General features: G+C 43.4%; 1 protein-coding gene across 2 annotated transcripts in view; it reads left to right on the forward strand.

Annotated features, from left to right (window-relative positions):
• GLIPR1 (GLI pathogenesis related 1) overlaps window positions 1–13,185 on the forward strand; it is a 1,221,813-nt gene that overhangs the window by 487,114 nt on the left and 721,514 nt on the right. The gene's annotated exons all lie outside the window — the stretch shown is intronic.

Consider the following 13,185-nt stretch of genomic DNA (forward strand, 5'->3'; position numbering starts at 1 on the left):
ACTAAAGAACTTAGAAAATCAGATCAATTGTTTCCTTTTCAGACAAAAATAAAGGCTTGCCTGTTTCTAAGGTTACCCTTTCAAAATCGCTTTCAGATTGCATTTCCTTTGCTTATCAGACTGCTGGTAAACAGTTACCCAACAAGGTGAAAGGCCATTCTACAAGGGCAGTATCAACTTAATGTGCGTTTAGATCTAGGCTCCCAATTGCTACTATTTGTGCATCAGCTACTTGGGCAAGACCACATACCTTTGTCACTCATTACAAATTGGATTTGGCCTCCCAGGACAGGTCATCCTTTGGGTACACTGTGCTGAAGAGTCTCTTCACTTGAGCCACCCAGGATAAAGATGCTGTCCCATCCAGCAAGAATTACGGCGAGATAGGACTACATAACATAAAGAAGTTATGTACTTACCATAACGTTCCATGTTTGTAGTCCATCTCGCCTACATTCTTGTGCCCCTCCCTCCTGCCCCCTTCCTGTTCCTGGAGGATCTGGTGGACTATACTTAAGCTGTTTGACCTGGTTGTAGTTCTTTTCCACCTGCCACAGATAATGTTACTTAATGTTTTTTCTGTATGTACACAGTTATTGATAGTTTCATAACTATTATGTACTTATTGCTTTCTTGCAAACAAGATCTGGGGAATTGCCATGAGGCACCATGGGATAGGGGTTAGCCTCGAGCTAGTAAAAGCTCTCAAGCTTTAGTATCAGTCAAGCAGGAGCCGAGTATCGGCTCTGAACTCATCCAGCAAGAATGTACGCGAGATGGACTACAAATATGGAACGTTATGGTAAGTACATAACTTATTTTTTCTGCAACATTTCACATAACTGATCATCCAATAATAAAATATCCCAATGATGTTGTATCACATTCATGAATTGGTGTGTATTCCTACCAAATGTGGTTACAAATCTGATTTTGGAATCAACATTGGGCCTGTGATTGTAATATGTAAGTAATTCCTTCCTAGGTATTTTGCTAACTTCATTACTGATTTTCAGTAGATGTGTTGGTGAATAGCCACGTTCAGCAAACTGAGATTTCAGATCAGTATTAAAAAAGGTAAGATCTTGATTGCTAGAGCATATGCCCCAAATTCTCATATATTGAGATTTTGGAATATTTTGGATGACAGCTGGATGCATGCAACAAGTTGTTAGTATGATATAACTTACGAAAAACTGAGGTTGTCAGAGTACCATCTGTCTGTCTGTTCAACATCACATCTAGAAAGGAAATGGTTTGTGTATCAAAGTTCACTGTAAAGTGAATACCTCATTTATTCTCGTTAAGATATTGAACAAACTCCTGTAGATATGTGGTATCTGATTTCCAAATCATCCAGCAGTCATCCAAAAACTGCATCCAAATATCAATTTCTTCGATTAATATATTGTGGCTGTTGTCATAAATCATCATATGCTCAAAGTATCCCATAAATAAATTGGTGTAAATGGGTGCAAATGAAGCACCCATAGCTGTGCCCTTAAGCTGTAAGTAACAGTTTCCATTGAAATAAAAAGCATTTTTGTGAGAACATGCTCCATCAGACATAGAAGAAAAGTATTGAACAAAGGACTATACAATGATACTTCTCCCAACCAAAATTCCAAAGCCATAAGGCCGGCCCAGTGGGGAATACTGGTATACAACAAAGTCACATCGAGAGTACACATCAACCATCCAGGTTCCATTTGAGTGTCTGATATGATGTTGAGAAATTTGGTTGTATCCTGTATTCTAGCCCTGACTGCCTTCAATAGTGGTTTCAAATATTTAGTCAAATAGAAAGAAAGCGGCTCTGTCAGTGAACCCCTCCCTGAAACTATGGGTCAGCCTGGTGGATTATTGATGTTTTTGTGTATTTTGGAAAGGAGGTAAAAATACTGTGGCAATGGATTTTTAACTTTAAGATGAAAACAAGTTTTATCATAAATGATTCCCTCACTCACAGCAATGTCCAGAAATTCATCAATTTCTATTTTGAATCTAGATGTTAGATCAATGGACATTGCAACATAAAATCTACCATCCTGCAACTGCTTATTTGCTTCAGTAGCATACATGGACCAGTCCATCACTACTGTAGACCCACGTTTATCCACTTCAATAATGACTAGATTTTTATCCCTATGTAATTTATCTAACACCTGCATCTCTGCCTTAGTAAGATTATTTGGAAGGGAAAAAAAATCTTGTTTATTAAAACCAAAATGTAATTCCTTAAGAATACATTTTTAAAAGATGTCAACATGTTTATTCATAAGAGGGATGAAAGTTGAAGGATGAAATTCAAATCCAGGTTCAATGGATTCATCCTTGATTCTGTTGTCCATATTGCTGAAAAATAATTTAAGATTAAGTAGTCTACAAAAGGACAGTAAATCATCAACCAAAGTGCTTTCAGAAACAAAGAATGCAGGGATGAAATTTAAACCTTTATTCAAAAGCTCATATTCCGATTCAGATAGTACAGCAGATGAAATATTTATGACATTGTTGGTACTTGTTTCTGTTCCAAAATTTGCAACATCGCCTCCAGGGTAAAGTTTGGATTGGGGTTTGTAATTATGTTTATGACCCCTCTCCTTCTTCTACCCCTAAAGGGGTTTTGCTTCTACCTTGTTCCACATTAACCCCCCCCCCCCCAAGGATAATCTCCTCTTGTGGGCTGGTGAGGTTTGGGAAGTATCTATTTCTGTATCTGTATATGAAAAGGATTCTTCCCCCAAAGTATCACTGTTGAACTTTTTGAGAATCGATTTTTTTCCTTTTTCTTTTTTTGACCCAAATGAGAAGCCTCAGTTTTGGCAAATTTAAAACTTTTTACTTGTTCAAAAGGCCGACCCTGACTGTAATCCTTAAGATCCCTATTAAATTTACAGAGCTTATGCTCCTTTAACTCCTTCTCAAAATCTAGTACGTCAGCACCTAGTTTTTGCAAACAGTTCTTATATGTAGATCAACCCTCAAACTGTTTGTCTCCCTGACAAATAGTTGTAACTTCAGAAATTTGGGTTTCAATTCTACATTCATAGAATGCATGCAAAGTTTTAACAAACTCCATAGATGTGTTTTGTTGTATATTAGACCAAGCCGTGAGCAACAAATCATCAGGTTGTCCCACCAGAGGTCTAATCTAAATTCTTTGGCCCCTAGATAAGATACCTTTTTCAATATATGCCCTAAAAAGCTTGACATGCCAAACACTGGCTCTCAAAGTTTTCATATTCTTATAAAGTTTATCAAAAATGGATATACATCCGTTATCTAGGGATTGATTACTATTAATAACTTGCTCATTGCCCTTGTATAAACCAAAGACTTGGATATCCTCTTTATCTGCTGACAAACCCCCTCAAAATATTAATGAGATTCATGTGGGGTCTAAATGAAATACCTACGGTATTATTAGAAACTCATAAAGTCCAGAACTAAAACTGTAGCAGCAAAACGACCCTGATCTAATTCCAGCAATGTAAAAAATGTTGAGTATGCCAAAACAAACCATACCCTACCAAAATGTTACAGACTTGTGTATATATATATATATATATATATATATATATATATATGGGTCTACTTCATAACAACGAAAGACCAGAAGAACGAAACTCAGAACACCGAGACAAAAACAACGAAACCCTAGAACACCGAAAAACACATAAGTCTACAAAACACACATAAGACACAAAACACACACACACAGCTGCCCCACACTACTAAACAAAACACCCTACACTAATGAAAGGCAGGGGGTAAGCCCTCCTGCACCCCCCACACCTCCCTACTTTAATATTCTAACCCTGATTTCGTACAAACAGACACACAAGGCAAGCACACACCCACACAGTACAGTCCCTCACACACACACACACACACACACACACACACACACACACACACACACACACACACACACACACACCATAGTCACAACACACACTTACACACAGCATTTCCCCTCACAAATACACTCACACACGCACACACACACACTTACCTACAGCAGAACATGAAAAGCGCTAATTCAAACTCCCATAACATTGGGATTTTGAATTTCGCACTTTTTGGTGTTCTGCAGTTTCGTTGTTTTCATCTCGGTGTTCCGGATTTCGATCTTCTGGTCTTTCGTCCAACTCAAGTAGACCAATATATATATATATATATATATATATATATATACATACATATATATATATATATATATATATATATATATATATATATATATATATATATATATATATGTATATATATATATATATATAGATCCCAAAAAACAGGTCTATAAAATCTGCTATATCTTAACATGTATACACATACATATATGCACAGTTACAACATAAAACAGCATATTCAAGCAGACCCAGCTCAAGAAGAAATAACACTGTTTACTGATACAAAACCAAAATACTAACCCAGAGTGATTAATAGGCACACAAATATCACTTATAGATAGACAACATAAAACAGATAAAGCACTTCAAGATATAAACCTTTGCATCCTGTTAACACCCCAGTATAAATGTTGGAAATTGGTCCACTGGACCCAATTCTAAACAAACATATGTCTAATTAGTTACAACAGTAGTATCAAAACATTGTTATGTCCAAAAGAAGGAAGCACTCCTGGTGTAGAAAAAACAGTAAGTTTCCTTATTGCTGACCTAAAAAGAGTAAACTAAATTGAAGGAAGCAAGCCACTCCCTCTTTATGCACTGTTAACAAACCACAAAAGTGCTTCCTGTAACCTACGATAACAAAATATACTACCAGAGCCAAAAAGATTTATAAAATGACCCAACCCCCAGATCTCGTTTGCTGCGGCTAGCTGAAGCATCGTGATCTCCAGAGCTCCAGGTAGTAAGTGGGTTAAAGTCTTTAGAAAGTATTTTTCTTCTCTACTAACTTTAGGTTAGTGATAGTGTAGATTCCCCTTTCTCCTCTCCTCTCTTGGTGCATTGAGTGCTCAGTCTTTAGTGTTGTTTAGCTTAGATTTAGTAGCTTGTGAGTGTGTTGCTTCACCCCCCCCCCCAGTGTGTTCTTTGTGTGAGTGTGGTGAGCAGTGTGTTCAGTAAGAAAAATAATACTTCTTTTTCTTGTTGTTTTCCCACTGATATTATGATTGATAAGCCCATGTTTAAAAGATGCACTGAGTGTGGCCATAAGTTGTCCCCTGTGAATGGCCACACTCTTTGTGTAATGTGCTTGGGCATGGCCCACCTTAATACACACTGCACTATATGTGCGGGTTTTAACCCATGCGCAAATAAGGACAGGAAGGCTAAGTTGGCCCTGAAAGGCCTTCTTCCCTCTTCTGAGGTGGTTGCCTCATCTTCGGCTTTGGTCACAGTGGCTGCTGTGGCCGCCTCTCCTTCTTCTCTTGTCCTTGCATCTCCTCCCTCCCAGGCTGGGAATCAACCTTCCATGTCAAAGCCTGTGGAAGTGGAGCAGAAAAGGGGCAGAGAGAAGGAGAGAGAGCCAAAACCAAGGTCTGAGAAATGCAAGAGGTCTCCAGACCTCCCTTCACCAGTTAAGACTCCTAGGATCCGTGACTCCCCTCAGGTCCGATCTCCGAGGTTTTCCCTGGAGCCGGAGGAGACATGCTGCACATCTAGGGTCTCAGTGTCCCGGCCCGCAAGGTCAGAGTCTGTGGCCTCATCGAGGTCCACCCGGTCTGTATCGGAAGTCGACATGGATAAAATGATAAGGAGGTTCATTCGTACTCAGATCCAGATGGGGGTCTTGCCAGCCCCCTCTCCCTCAGGAGAGGGGAGCTCACTTCCTTTTTTTTTCAACAGATTTCTCCTTCTCTGATCCATCCACTGGGTTCAAAGTACTCGGATCCAAGGATGGCTTTAGACAGGGGGTCAGCGCCGATGGTACCAGCTTCCTCAATGCTGACAGCTGCCTGGAGTGTGTCAGATCTGCATATCTTGGATCCGAGCCACTCTTGGAGTCGGAGCTTGGGTGTTGGATCCGAGGAAGTGGAACTTTTTACACCGGGCCAAGTTCCCTCCCTCGGAGCTCCGTCCACTTCGGACTTGGCTCTGATTCTCTCATCGGACCTGGGGAGACTGGCCTCCTTATTGGTTCCACAGGAGGTTCATTCTCCCTCGGCGTTCGACGTGGTAAAAAGGGTTGTCTCCACTGGATTGAGACCCCTGACTGTCCCCTTGGACTCCACCCCAATCCCCTCGGCTCTTTCTATGATTCCTATAATTTTACCAGAGGGACAGCCCATGCTCGAGGAGCCCCACATGGTTCCCCCTGAGGAACAAGTGGCTTGCGAGTTCCCCTTGGAGAGCCCCACCAGAGATGTGCCTCACAAACATACATGCAAGAGGAGGCACTTGGACTTCCCCTGAGTCCCTCACGGAGGATACGGACTTGAATGATGGGGAAGGTTCCCCCAGGTCACCTCCCGAGGATGTCTCCTTTGGAGACATCATGGAAATACTTCACCAATGGGGAGTCTGGTCTGCCCCTAAACCGTCTTCTGACAAGTCTGTGTTCCTGGAGGCTTTCAGCATGGGCCCATCTCCTTCCTGGATGTCCCCTCCCGCAGATCCCTTGGTGGACCTGGTCACCTCACAGGCATGGAAGGAGCCAGACACCATGGAACCAATTCCCAAAAGGCCTGGCAAGATTTTGAGTTCACCTTCTGATAGGCCAGCATGGAACAAGGGCTCCTGCATAGACGCTATGGTGGTAGCTGCAGCCACAAAGAAGTCACTAGCCCAGGAGAGTTCCTCGGTTCATCCTCCTGACCGAGAGTCGCAGATAATGCACCTCTTAGGGAAGTGGGTTTACTCTTCAGCTACCTTTTCTGTTAGGGTGCTGTACTACCTGGCCCATGTCACGAGAGTCCAATGCGACCTGGTAAAGGAGCTGCCGGAGTCGCCCCCTAAGTCCATGTCACAGGAGGACAGGGAGTTGTTCTCAGTGAGGATGGCCACTTTGAAAGCAGTCTCCAACACGTCCATGTAACTCCTTTCACATGCTTCTGAAGGAGTGGCTAGGGCAGCTGTGTCTGGCATATCCATGAGGCGCAATGCCTGGCTCACTCATCTTCTTTTGCCTGTTCTCTTTAGGGGTCGCCACAGCGGATCACCTGTTTCCATTTCTTCCTGTCTTCTGCATCTTGCTCTGTCACACCAACCACCTGCATGTCCTCTCTCACCACATCCATAAACCTTATCTTAGGCCTTCCTCTTTTCCTGTTACCTGGTAGCTTCATCCTTAGCATCTTTTTCCCAATATACTCTGCATCCCCTTTCAGCACATGTCCAAACCAACGTAATCTTGCCTCTCTGGCTTTGTCTCCAAACCTTACAACCTGGGCTGACCCTCTAATATACTTATTCCTAATCCTGTCCACCTGCGTCACACCCAGTGCAAATCTTAACATCTTTAACTCTGCCACATCCAGCTCAAACTCCTGCCTTTTTGTCAATGCCACTGTCTTGAACTCATATAACATAGCTGGTCTCACTACCCTCTTGTAGACCTTCCCTTTCACTCTTACAGGTACTCGTCTGTCACAAATCACTCCTGACACTCTTCTCCACCCACTCCATCCTGCCTGTACTCTCTTCTTCACCTCTCTTCCACACTCACCATTACTCTGAACTATTGACCCCAAGTATTTAAACTCATCCACCTTTGCCACCTCTACTCCTTGCATCCTCACCATTCCTCTATCCTCCCTCTCATTCACACACATATATTTTGTCTTAGTCCTGCTGACCTTCATTCCTCTTCTCTCTAGAGCATATCTCCATATCTCCAGGGTCTTCTCCACCTGTTCCCTACTCTCACTACAGATCACAATGTCATCTGCAAACATCATAGTCCATGGGGACTCCTGTCTGATATTGTCTGTCAACCTGTCCATCACCATTGTAAATAAGAATGGGCTCAGAGCTGATCCTTGATGTAATCCCACCTCCACCTTAAACGCATCTGTCACTCCCACCGCAGACCTCACCGCTGTCACACTACTCTCGTACATATCCTGTACCACTCTTACATACTTTTCTGACACTCCTGACTTTCTCATACAATACCACAACTCTTCTCTAGGCACCCTGTCATATGCTTTCTCCAAGTCTACAAAAATGCAATGCAACTCCTTCTGACATTCTCTGTACGTCTCCATCAACACTCTCAGAGCAAACATCGCATCTGTAGTGCTCTTTCCCGGCATGAAACCATACTGCTGTTCACTAATCATCACATCCCTTCTTAACCTAGCTTCCACTACTCTTTCCCATAACTTCATGCTGTGACTGAGCGATTTAATCCCTCTGTAGTTACTACAGCTCTGCACATCACCCTTATTCTTAAAAATCGGTACCAAAACACTTTTTCTCCATTCCTCAGGCATCCTCTCACTTTCCAAGATTTCATTAAACAATCTGGTTAAAAACTCCACTGCCATTTCACCTAAACACCTCCATGCTTCCACAGGTATGTCATCTGGGCCAACAGCCTTTCCATTCTTCATTCTCTTCATAGATATCCTTACTTCCTCCTTGCTAATCCATTGTACTTCATGATTCACTATCCCTACATCATCGAACCTTCTCTCCCTCTCATTCTCTTCATTCATCAACCCCTCAAAGTACTCTTTCCATCTCCTCAACACACTCTCCTTGCTTGTGAGTATGTTTCCTTCATTATCCTTTATCACCTTTACCTGCTGCACATCTTTCCTAGCTCGGTCCCTTTGTCTAGCCAATCGGTACAGGTCCTTTTCTCCCTCCTTAGTGTCCAACCTTTCATACACTCTTCATATGCCTTATCCTTAGCCTTCGCCACCTCTCTCTTTGCCATGCACCTCATCTCCTTATACTCCTGTCTACTTTCTTCATCTCTCTGACAATCCCACTTCTTCTTTGCCAACCTCTTTGCCTGTATACTCTTCTGTATGCCTGGCTCAGACTATGCCAGTTCTCAGAACCTTTCAAGGCATCCTTTGCCAATGCCCATTATGACGGCTCTACTCTTTTTGGTAAGACCGTCAAAGAGACGTTAGTCCAGAGTGAGAAGGACAGGAAGACACTGTCTGCCATCAGGGTCTGCTTCTCTAACCCCCAAAGGTCCTTTTCCCAGAACCAGAGAGGGCAAAAGAAGATGTGGTTCCAGAAGTCGCAGTATTTCCAGGACACTCAGAGCTCTTCTTCCCCCCAGAGGCAGAGAGGGACAGATTGGACGCTGGTCCAGAGGCAGAGGAGGTCCAAGGAATGTTGGGTCTCGAGAACCTTTCTCAGACAGACCCAGACAGCATCCCTGAGGGGTGGCCCGACTGCCCTACTCTGGAGGCAGTCGGAGGATGATTGTCCTTGTACCTGACAGCATGGGAGTCCATAACATCAGACCGCTAGGTGCTTCAGATCATATCCAGAGGATACTCTATCCACTTTGTGGGTCCTCCCAAATCCCCCAAACACCTCCCGGACGTACCACCCATGCAAAGGGAGGCAGCAGCACAGGAAATTTCCAAGCTGTTAAAAAAAGAGCCATCAAAACTGTCCCCCCAGATTAGTCTGGATCGGGCTTCTACTCCAGGTTCTTTTTGGTGCCAAAGAAGATGGGGGACTTAAGGCCCATTCTGGACCTATCTACCCTGAACCTGTCAGTTGCCAAAGAGAAGTTCCGGATGGTCACACTACAGTCCATCATGTTGTACCAATTTCGAGCCCTACCCTTTGGTCTCACTACAGCTCCCAGGGTGTTCACTAAAGTGATGGCAGTAGCAGCAGCTCACCTGAGACTTCAGGGGATACAGGTCTATCCATATCTAGATAATTGGCTCCTCACTGCTCCCACCAGGTGTCTGCTCTGTCAAACCAGGTATTACTTCTTAACCCTTGCCGTGCATTTGGGGATCACAATCAATGCATCCAAATCACTTCTAGATCCTGTTCAGGTGATAGACTACATTTGTGCAAGGATAGATGCATTACAGTGCAAAATCTTCCTGACCTCGGAGAGAGTACAAAACCTGAGGATGCATATCTCTCTAATCTACCATTCTCCTCTTCCAACAGCGGACTCAGTGTTGAGGGCTCTAGGTTCAATGACAGCGACCATAATGCTTCTCCCATGTGCCTGGTTATATATGAGAATTCTATAGTGGACACTAGCTGTACAATGGCCCCTGTTGGAACTTCCATTGTTGTATCCGATACAACTCAGTTGAGTCTGTTGGTTGTCCCTCATGTGGTGGATGTGTTCTCTGGTCATTTTGGAGGGATGACCCTTTGTTCCAGCCCCTGCCCAAGCCACAGTGACCACGGATGCCTCCCAACCTGGGTGGGGGGGGACATTGTTCGGGCAGGACAGTCCAAGGCCTGTGGTCCCCTGTAGAGACCAGCTTGCACATAAACATTCTAGAGAGGAGGGTGGTCCTTTTAGCATTGCAGGCCCTTCATGCCTTTCTTCCTCTGGGAACCATTGCAGTTCAGTCAGACAACATGTCAGTGGTCTGGTATATCAACAAACAGGGAGGGACCAGGTCTTACCCCCTTTGTCACGAGGCCATGAGAGTGTGGGAATGTGTGATCTCCACCGGTTGCTTTCTTATCTCAATGCACATTCTGGGACGGTCCAACATTCTAGGGGACAGGTTAAGTCGAACTATTCTGATGCCTTACGAGTGGTCTCTGATTCTTTCAATAGCGGAACAGATCTTCATCGAGTGGGGTCAGTCTTGCTGAGATCTCTTCGCATCTCCTTCCAACACGAAGTGCAGTGAGTTTTTTGCTCTGAATCCCCTGCCGGGGGAGTCCCCAGAGATGCTCTAGTCCATGCTTGGCCTCCCGGTCTTCTGTATGCTTACAGTCTAGTACCTCTTATTCCGAGGTTTCTACAGAAAGCTTGTCAACTGGGTAGCAAAGTGATCCTCATTGCCCCGTTTTGGCCTTGCAAGGTATGGTTTCCCTTCCTTTGGTCTCATCTTCTGGCTCTGCCTTGGATCTTGGATCTCATTCAGGATCTGATTTAACACCCATTGGGGGTTCCTCATCTGAACCTGGACAGTTTGAAGCTCACAGCTTGGCTGCTCCAGTTCCCATGATTGCTATGACTCCTGGGTTATCCTCTTCAGTTAGGTCTATTTTGGTAGCTGTTCATAAGCCTTCTACCAGGAAGGTTTATCGCAGTAAATTGAAAAGTTTTTCTTTTTGGGCATCTCAAAAGTAGTTTAGACCCCTTCATGGCTCCTATTTCTGCCATTCTTGATTTTCTAGCTGACGTTTTTCAACAAGGAGCTAGCTCCTCTTCTGTCAAGGTTCAATTGGCTGCTTTTTATAATTTTCATGTGGGTGTGAATTCTGCCTCTCTAGCCTCCTCCAGGCAGGGTAAAGCCTTTATAAAAGGGCTTTTCTGTTATGCCCCCCCCCCCAGTCAAGGATCCTGTTCCTCCATGGGACCTTACTATGATTCTTCAAGCTTTGGTCACTCTACCTTTTGAACCTGCTGCAACCACAGATCTAAAATTCTTATCTTGGAAAACAGCTTTTCTGGTGGCTATTACCTCTGCAAAAAGGGTTTCAGAACTGCAGGCCTTGTCCATCAAAGTTCCTTATATGATTTTCCACAAAGTTAGGGTTTTCCTTCGGACCGATCCATCCTTTCTTCCCAAGGTGGTGTCACCAGTTAATATCAATCATACCATCAATTTACCAGTTTTCTTTCCTAATTTTACTAACAAGATGGAATACAAACTCCACCTGCTGGATGTTCATAGACAATTGCGATTCTATTTACACAGGACAAAACATTCCCATAAATCCGATCAATTGTTAGTATCCTTCTATAAACCCTTTTTGGGTAAACCTATCTCCAAGGTCATGATTGCTAGGTGGATTTCTTCATGCATCCTTCAGGTCTATAAGAACAGAGGCATGTCTCCTCCGGGTCAGGTGAAAGCTCATTCCACTAGGTCCATGGCTACATCTGTGGCCTTCTGGTCTAGAGTCTCTTTGGATGATATTTGTTCTGCAGCTACTTGGTCCTCATCTCATACATTTATTTCTCATTACAAATTGGATTTGACTTCCAGAAGGAGAGCATCCTTTGGTTTCGCAGTGCTCTGGAATATCCTTCCATGAGGGCCACCCAGGAGTTTAGTAGCTGGGGACTCTGTCCCACAGGTTGAAGACCAAATGAAGTAAACTACTTCAGATAAAGAAGTTATGTACTCACCATAATGTTCCATCTGAGTAGTTCTGCTTCATTTGTCTTCAACCGTCCCTCCCTCCTTCCCCCAGACCTTGTCATATGGACAGTCTACAGGCTGCAGTTATAGGTCACAAGTATTTTTTCAGGTCAGGTTATCAGTATAAGAATTAGCAAACTCGATCTGGGGGTTGGAAGGTAGTGGAGGTGTATTATGGGTAAGGGGAGGAGCTTGGAACTCGAAGCAAATGCTGGTAAGATAGCCGTCTCGGATCCGATACAGATCTGATATCCCACAGGTTGTAGACAAATGAAGTAGAACTACTCAGAACATTATGGTGAGTACATAACTTCTTTTTTTCATCTTAAAGTTAAAGATCCATTTCCACAGTATTTGTACCTCCTTCCCAAAATACACAAAAACATCAATAATCCACTGGGCCGACCCATAGTTTCAGGGAGGGGTTCACTGACAGAGCCACTTTCTGTCTATTTGACTAAATATTTGAAACCTCTATTGAAGGCAGTCGGGGCTAGAATACAGGATACAACCAAATTTCTCAACATCATATCGGACACTCAACTGGAACCGGGATGGTTGATGTGTACTCTCGATGTGACTTTGTTGTATACCAGTATTCTCCATTGGGCCGGTCTTATGGCTTTGGAATTTTGGTTGGGAGAAGTATCATTGTATAGTCCTGGGTTCAATACTTTTCTTCTATGTCTGATGGAGCATGTTCTCATAAAGAATGCTTTTTATTTCAATGGAAACTGTTACAGTTCAAGGGCACAGCTATGGGTGCTTCATTCGCACCCATTTACACCGATTTATTTATGGGATACTTTGAGCATATGATGATTTATGACAACAGCCACAATATATTCATAGAAGAAATTGATATTTGGAGGTAGGTTTTGGATAACTGCTGGATGATTTGGAAATTAGATACCACATATCTACAGGAGTTTGTTCAATAT

Source organism: Protopterus annectens, chromosome 11.part0 (assembly GCF_019279795.1).
Source record: "Protopterus annectens isolate FY-2018-M chromosome 11.part0, PAN1.0, whole genome shotgun sequence".
NCBI classification, from domain to species: Eukaryota; Metazoa; Chordata; order Ceratodontiformes; family Protopteridae; genus Protopterus; species Protopterus annectens.